This window comes from Pinus tabuliformis, chromosome 6, assembly GCF_031772625.1.
Source record: "Pinus tabuliformis cultivar Carrire ecotype Pingquan chromosome 6, CPIR1, whole genome shotgun sequence".
In the NCBI taxonomy this organism is placed as follows: Eukaryota; Viridiplantae; Streptophyta; class Pinopsida; order Pinales; family Pinaceae; genus Pinus; species Pinus tabuliformis.
The window spans coordinates 1,567,459,317-1,567,467,937 of record NC_142292.1 but is presented as its reverse complement, the minus strand read 5'-3'; the positions used below and the strand labels follow the sequence as shown (position 1 = coordinate 1,567,467,937).

The 8,621-nt window shown below is 38.7% G+C and overlaps 1 pseudogene; it reads left to right on the top strand.

Annotated features, from left to right (window-relative positions):
* Window positions 1–276: 276 nt before the first annotated feature.
* Window positions 277–7,863, top strand: LOC149264754 (myb-related protein 2-like; annotated as a pseudogene).
* The last annotated feature ends 758 nt before the right edge of the window (window positions 7,864–8,621 follow it).

The window sequence follows — 8,621 nt, the reverse complement described above, 5'->3', positions numbered from 1 at the left end:
GGCCAGTTTGTTGGCCTTTCTGTGTACGTGGTTGAATCTTACCGTACGTAGTTCCTAAAGGTGACCCTGAATCCTTTGGAAGACCTGGATTAATCTCCAGTGATTAGAGACTTTCTCCGACTCTGTTCCACAACTGATTCTTTTGACCAAGTTAATGACTAACTCAGAGTCTGCTTCTATCACCACATTTAAACAATTGTCCTACCTTAGATAATCTAAACATTTCTCCATAGCCATTAGTTCCGCCATATTGTTGGTAGCTTTTCCTAAATGACAATGGAAGAGGAAGAGAATGCTCCCATCTTCATCTCGCAGAACCCCTCCAAAACCCACAGATCCCAGGTTACCTTTTGAAGCTCCATCTATATTGTATTTCAAAAAACCTTTCGGGGGAGGATGCCAGAACTCCTTTTCAGTTTCCTTTAGGATAACTTTCCTGTTCAGGCCTTGTGGAATGAGCCTCTGCATACCCAACTACCTGAGAATTCTCTTATCAGCCTCTGAGGGAGGATTATTGGGGAGATTCCTCACTGTGGTGCCAACCGTTTCCTTAAGCTGTTTTAAGATCTGCTCAAACAGGCGAAGAGATGGATTCTTTTCATTTTTGAAAATTCTCTTGTTTCTTTCCTTCCAGACATTCCATATAATGAAGCTTGGCATGAGAGCCCAAGCATAGTTAAGAACTTCATTATTTGAAAAATTTCTTCTCCAATTGCTCAGGGTGTTGATGATACTCTCTTTATCCCTGTTGGTCTTTTTGAAAATGGTGGCAAATGTATCCCATAAATTAGAAGTGAAAGTGCAGCTGTTGAGAAGATGTTCCATGGTCTCCTCTTGGTCTTCACATAGTTGGCATCTGGAAGGCCCCAGAATACCCCTTTTCCTGATATTGTCCCAAGTCAATATCTTCTTGTGATACACCAGCCACATGAAGAGTTTGATCTTCATCCACCCTTGGTGTCTCCATAGGTTCAGCCCAATTATGTCCGGAGCATGGTACTCCTGCTCCAGGAGAAAACCTTTAGCCTCTTTAATATTAAAGATGCCTTTTTTATTGTTGCCCCATCTTAGTTGGTCCAGCCCCTCAATTACTAAAATCATCCTTTGATCCAGTATTCTCATGAGAGCCTTTGCTTTTGTTTTCATGGGTCTATCATCCCTGCAATCTATGTTTCTCCAAGTTCTCCATTTTCCTGAATTGGTAGTGTGATCCCAAAAATATTTTACTTTTATTAATCCTTGGTTATCTGTCTCATGCTTAAGGTCCAAAAATTATTCTTTTAACAATGTTGGTTCTTTTTCCCATTTATCCTCCCAGAATAGTGCTAGATCACCCTCTCTGATTTCCCAAAAATTGTTTCTTTGTACTAAGCCTCTGTTCTCCCAGGCCTTGTTCTAGATGGATGAGCCCCTTATATTTCCAGACATCCTTATGAGATCAATATGTTGCCAAGAACTGGCATATTTTTCTTTCCAAATACTTGCCCATTGAGACTTTGGATTTTTAACCCAACGCCACCAAAGTTTGGCTCTTAAAACGTTGTTGAGTATCTTCTGATCATCCAAGCCTAGACCTCCTAGGATCTTGGGTTTACAGATCTTTTCCCAAGAGACTAAGGCCCATTTCTTTCTATTCTCCTCCTTGCCCCATAGAAAGTCCCTTTGGATGTTTCTGAACTGCTGCAGAACTCCTTTTGGAGCTGGGAGAGTTGATAGCATAAAAACTGGGAAAGATTGGAGCACCATTTTCGTCAACACCAATCTCCTCACCAGATTTAAAGATCTGATGGTGCAATTCCTGACCTTGTCATGCATCTTATTGATCAACGGTTCCCAAATGCTCTTATGCAAAGGTTTTGCAGTTAGAGGCACTCCCAGATACTTGGAAGGGAGGGAATCCCTTTGAAAGCCTAGAATTCTGGAGATGTTTATTTGAATAGCAATATTGGTATTAAAGAAAAATATTTTTGATTTGGAAAGATTAACTTCCATACCTGTCGCCATGGAAAAGTCATTTAGAATTTGTTTGTACGCTAAAGCCTCCTTGACTGTGGGGATACCCTGTAACAAGGTGTCATCTACAAATTGTTGATGAGTCAAAACCTGTCCATTCTCCATTAGTTGAAGTCCCTGGATTTTGCCCGTTACTCTAGCATGCTTGATAGAACGACCAAGTCCTTCCATCATGAGGATGAAGAGAAAGGGTGAGAGTGGATCTCCCTGTCTGAGGCCTCTTGAAGGAAGAAAAATCTCAGAGGGAGAGCCATTAACCAGAATTGAAAAGCTAGAAGACGTCACGAGGGCCATGATCCATCTGACCCAGTTATGATCAAAACCAAACGCAATAAGTACTTTCCTGATGTAGGTCCAGTTCACTTTGTCATATGCTTTGGCTATGTCTAGTTGCATGATCATTCCAGCTTTCCTCTTGCTAGTTAAGGAGTGAACCACCTCATGAGCTTGAATGATGTTGTCTAGAATCTGTCTGCCTTCTACATATCCGGTTTGTTCCCCCGATACCAGAGAAGGAAGCAGAGGTTTGAGTCTGTTGGCCACTACCTTGGATATTATCTTGTAGACCACATTACATAAAGCAATGGGTCTATACCTTTCTAGTGTTTGAGCATTGTCCTGTTTGGGAATCAAGGAGATGAAGGAGGTATTGAGCACCTTCAAGATAGTTTTGTTCACCCTGGAATCCTCCACAACCCTCAAAATATCCTGTTTAACAATATTCCAGTAGGCTTTAAAGAAATCAACATTGAAGCCATTTGGTCCCGGTGCTTTTCCATTCTGCATTTCTTTGAGGACCTCACTGACCTCCTTTTCAGTCACTGATCTGTTAAGGTTGAAATTGTCCTCTCTAGACACCAGCTTAGGAATATGACTGGTCAAGTCCCTAATGTAATGTTCTCTTTCTGGGTTGTTTTCCTAAGCTATGCCTTGGAAGTGCTGGACCAACACAGCTTCTATGTCCTCGTGTGATTGCTGAATCTGCCCATTCTCATTCTTGATCGAAGAGATCCTGTTGTGAGCTCTATTGGCCATAGTGGATCTGTGGAAAAATTTGGTATTGCGTTCTCCCTCTTTTAGCCATTGAACTCTGGATTTTTGTCTCCAAAATATTTCCTCTTGTTTACACAAGTTATCCCATTCTTGATGATGTTTCTCGACTTGATCATTTTTGTCTTTGTCAAAGCCTTCCTTGATCATGACTTGGTTGAGTTCCTACATTTTGTTTTCAACTGATTTCTTTGCAACAAAAATGTTACCAAAATCATTCTTGTTCCAATATTTTAGTCTCATCTTGATGTGCTTTAATATTTTGTGCAAAAGGAACATTCTTGTTCCTTGAATCTGCAAATCTTCTGCCCACCATTTTTCAATATTGCTCATAAAATCTGGGTGTGAGAGCCATATATTCTCAAATTTGAAAGGTCTATTCTGAGGGGTCCCTATGCCCTGAATCTCCATTTGAACTGGCCAGTGATCTGAGCCTCCAAAGGGAAGAACCCTCGTTATTATTTCCTTATCTATTAGCATAAGGTCCTCTGAAATTATGAATCTGTCTAACTTGGATGCTACATGAGACTCTCCTCCTCTTTTATTATTCCATGTAAAGCAGCCATTGTTTGTCTCCATATCCACTAGCTTCATATCATCTATAAAGGTTTGAAAGGCCAAAGAGTCTTTATTTAGAACTCTGGTTCCCCCTTTTTTCTCTGAAAGAGATTTAATCATATTAAAGTCCCCTCCCATAATCCAAGGTATCCCTGCATGTCTATCCCTGAGATCCACAAGGTATTCTATGAACCAAAGTTTTTCATCTATCCTTTGAGGGCCATAAACATTCATGACTAGATAGGTTTCCCTATCTCCAACAGGCTGAATGACCACTGATAAATAATTCCTGGATGCTTCAGCATCTATTATGCCTATTCTTTGGGGGTTCCACAGGGAGAGAATACCTCCTGCTGAATTCTCTGCCTTAACCTCTAGAAACTCAAATCTACTGAGCCATTTACTATGAATTTGTCTTAACTTTTGGATGGAACACTTCGTTTCCTGGATAAAAATTATATCCGAAGCCTCATGTTTCATTCTATTACTAAGCATTCTCTGTTTCCTTTTACTGCCTAGACCTCTAATATTCCAAGATGTAAACTTCATATTTAAAGATTAGTAAAGGAATAGCTGGCTAGATCTTTCATCTTACCTAAGTCTATCATGAGTTTTCCACATTCCATCAGTAGCTCGTTCTGTTTTTTCCTGCCTCTTTTCTTTCCTGGGTTTCTAGGTGCTAATCCCAGAGTCGTTTTTATCGTTTTTACTCCTTCATTGCTCTGCCTGCCAATGTTTTTTACCTCCTCCAAACCCTTAGCCTGAGTTCTCCATAAATACAACTGTTGTATTCTATTTAACTCTTCTTGAGGTAACGATTCTACCCCCCCGGTTGTTCCCTGAATTAAGAACCCCTCCAGATCTAATTGTTCTCTGTCAAGAATCTCTTGAAGCTCATGGTCCTCTAGATCCATCTCACTTTGGGTCATTTCCTGATCCATCTCCGTCTCTGTATCACTCATCATGATCTCTTTCTGTTTATCATTTTCCTGTGTTTGTTCCCTGTTTTCTTCTTTCTCCTTCTCCTCATGACTTCTTTCCCATGCTTGATCTTTTGCTATTAATTCTTCATTCACTTCAAGAACTTGGAACTGGTTCTGACTAACCTGTTGTCCTTCCTTTTGTTGTTGTTTCGGCCCTTTTTTCCCACCTTTTCCTTTGTGTACCACTTTGTGAAAATTATCAGTGTCTTTCATTGTATTAGTTTTGCTCTTGTTGTCTGCTTTACTGAGAGGGCAATCTCTGAGAAGGTGCCCATGTTCATGGCATCTATGGCACCTGAACGGAATATGCTCATAGTCTGCTGCTTGTACCCAATCTTCGTCATGGACCTCCAAGATTACCTCATCCGAAAGAGCTTCGGATATATCCATCTCCACACAAATCCTTGCAAAGGAGGTGTATTTTCCCCTTCTTGTGGCTTCAGAAGCTTTAACAAATCTACCTAATTTATTGCCTATGGCAGCTAACGATTCAGTTTGCCAGTAATCAAGAGGTAGAGAATAAAGTCTCACCCAGACCAGGACCGAAGTAAAAGTTTCCCGCTCCGGTACAAAGTTCATCTTCCATGGCCTCATATAAAGACCTGCTGCTGCATAGAAGTAGGGCCCTCCTTCAAACACTCTGTCTTTATCTTCAATGTTTGTGAACACCACCGTAAAGAAACCCTTTGACCCAAGATGTAGATCAATGCTCCCTTTGGGTTTCCAGTGGTATTTGATCCATGTTTGCAAAGCTTTTTCCATGGGCCATAATCCCATGAATTTACAGATTATTGCATAGGTGCACATGTGATCCCTGTGCGCCTACAGTGCTGGATCATTTAATACCACTCTGGGTGTGATTTCAGCTTTGGGTTTACAAGATCCCTTTTGTCTTTTGTCTTTTGTTCCCTGTTTTTTGTCATCTTCCTCCTTGTCTTTAGTGCTGTTATTCTCCTTCATTTTGGTACCTGCTATCTCTTCTCCCATGTTTCTTCTTCCTTCTTCAACAATATCTCTACCTTTATCTAGAACATTCTTTCCCTTATTGGCCACAGCTTCCTTGTAGGAGGGAGTGGAGCTCCCTCCCCTGCGATTTTCCATGGAAAAACCTCTGCTGCAACCTCAAAACCCTAGCTGTTCGCTGACCGTTGTTCCTTAGCTTTGCACTCTCCCTCGTGTCAGCTTCATATATTGTTTTCCTGATGGTCAATTCTATTGGAATTGTGATTTCAAAGGCACTGGTCTGGGCACATTTTTTGATCCAAGTAAGGATTCCACTCATTTTCTCTTCTAGGAAATATCTTCCTTTAATTTTTCCTTTTTTTTGGCTACTTGAAACATATGATGCATTATTTGTTTCTGTGCTTCATATTTAATCTAATTCAGTACATCAAATTTCCATAGATTGGGCATTGGACATGGAATTATTCTTCTATATTCCATTTTATGCACTATAATCACTCTGATAATGTATACCATGTCAAGTAGCAAAGAGGATGAAATTGGTTACTTTCTCTGGAATTATTATTTTCACATTAATAATTTTAAAAAATATTAAAAAACCAGAAAAGTAACTTGTACAAACCCTGAGAATTTTTTTTCCTCATGTCATAACCATTTTGCAATTCTTGTTTCTAGTAGCGTAGGAGTATTTGATACTTAGGATCAAAAGAAAGACATGAAATTTAGCACCATGCTTATTCTTGGAACTGTTCCAGAATACAGTCCATGTGTTAAGCTCCAATGATGTAGTCTTGACGTCCATCTGCTCCACCTCTAGGTCATATGTAACTTCCAATGCAAGAAGTATTTCTTCTTTCTTCTTTTGATCATAAGTGGAGGTTCCTTTTTTTTTTATTTAAGGCAACATTAGGAAGCAATTGGACATTATGGTAGGTAAATACTTCATGTATGTGAAGTAATCAATCTACAGAGTTATGTACTGGGCAAAGTCCTTTCTTTGCCAAAGCAAAGGCATTGGACCAGGGCAAGGCTTCGTTACACAAGGTATGGAAAGGCACATGTTACTCACATAAGGCACATGAAGGTAAGGTCTTATAAAGTCCTAGGTCCAAAAACGTCAAAGCAGGCAGGCATAGCGCGTTCTCTCCTTTTATGGTCATTAAGGGTGAATAGAGATATAAATTACCAGGCATTGTGAATTTTATTTAAGATAATTGCTTCATGTAATCACCTTCTGTTCTAGTGTTAATTTTATGTTAAAATGAAAAGAAACAATTTTTGAACTTGATATGAGAGCTGAGATTAAGTTGTGTTTCCATTGATTTTGTCTAGATAGCTCTATTAATTTGGGGTGAAAAGAGAAAAAACATGAAAGGAGTTCAATATTGGCTCTCTTTTTCTTAATCTAACATGGTTGAAACAGGTACAACAACATTTACAGCTCTGAATTAAAACTTAGGGTAAGTACTTGAAGTCTGTGCTGGAAAAGGCTAGGGAAACTCTTGCTGGCAACAACTTAGGTTCTATTGGACTGGAAGCTGCCTGTACAAAAATCTCAGAATTGGCTTCAAAAATGTCCACTAAATGCCTCAACAATGTTTTTTATTGTTTACCTGAAATTCCATCATTATACAAGCAACAAAAACATATGGTACATGATATGCATAGCCTTAGTCAACAATATCAGGTCACAGATTAGTCAATGGAGAGTTGTTTGACATCAAATGAGAGTTCTGAAAAGAATCTAGATCAGAATATGCAGAACGCTGGAAATAAAATATTGAGAACATTAAATAATAGAAATGTACCACTTTGGCAGACTGAGGCCAGAGAAGATGTCATTTTTCGAGAATTGAGTGCCACACAATTGGGTTGGGAAGAAAATCTAAAACAAGTTGAAAAATTTGTGTCCTCTCCAACTAATCCAAAATATTCATACAAGAATTCAATTGCAACCAAAGGAAATTTAGGAGAGAGGACCACAATTTTTAGGGTACAAACAAAAGAAAATGGCTATGGCATGTCTGATGCAAGGGAAAAATAGATGGAAGTAAATGGATCATGTGTAGGAAAACAAGTAATTAAACGAGAATTGCCTAGGAGCTTCTCTTTGCATGAATTTTGCTGCATGGGTGAATTGGTAGGGCTTCATAGGGATGAAGTTGAAATTCCTTCAGTTAGAAATAACAAGCTTTCCAAGCTCACTGAATAATTAGACTTGAATGCTAATGATGACACTAGTATAGAATCCAATTGTAGGGAGTTCGATTTGAATGGTTTTGGATGGATCATATGACAATGAATGTTAGCAAGTCATTTAAGAAATTTGTACCTTCCATATTTGACAAAAACCTTCATCACTCACTGAATCCTAGGTTCATGAATCAGAATCAAGAGTGTGATTTTATGGTTCTTGGTATATTATCTAGAAGCTGAACTGCTAAAATATTTAGATAGGCCACTAGGAGCTTATTCAACATATGTATTTATAATACCACTGCCTAGATATGAAATTCAGGGAGCTTATATTGTTTCTCCAGTGAAGCTTTGTGTTTATGTTTTTCATACACTATAGGCTAAGCACAAGCTATCGTAACCCAATGGATTGGATCATTTGTATTGTTTTGAAAGTATGGAGTAGAATGCTTATATTCAGTGAGAAATGAGAATGAAATTTTGATGTGGTGTCAAATTTGTATATTTTAGAGAATACATGAATTGGTATATATGCAGCAAAAACATATGGTATAGGCTATGAATAGCCTTAATTAATAATCTCAGACCACAGATTATTCAATGGAGAGCTATTTGACATCAAATGAGAGTTCTTAAAGGAATTTAGATCGGAATATGCAGAACGCTGGCAAGAAAAGATTGAGAACATTACAAAATAGAAATGTACCTTTTTGGCAGATTGAGACTAGAGAAGATGCTAGTTTCCGAAAATTGAGTCCCACACAATTGGGTTGGGAAGAAAATCTGAAACAAAATGAAAAAATTGTGTCCTCTCCAACTAATCCAAAAGATTCAGACATGAATTCAATTCATGATATT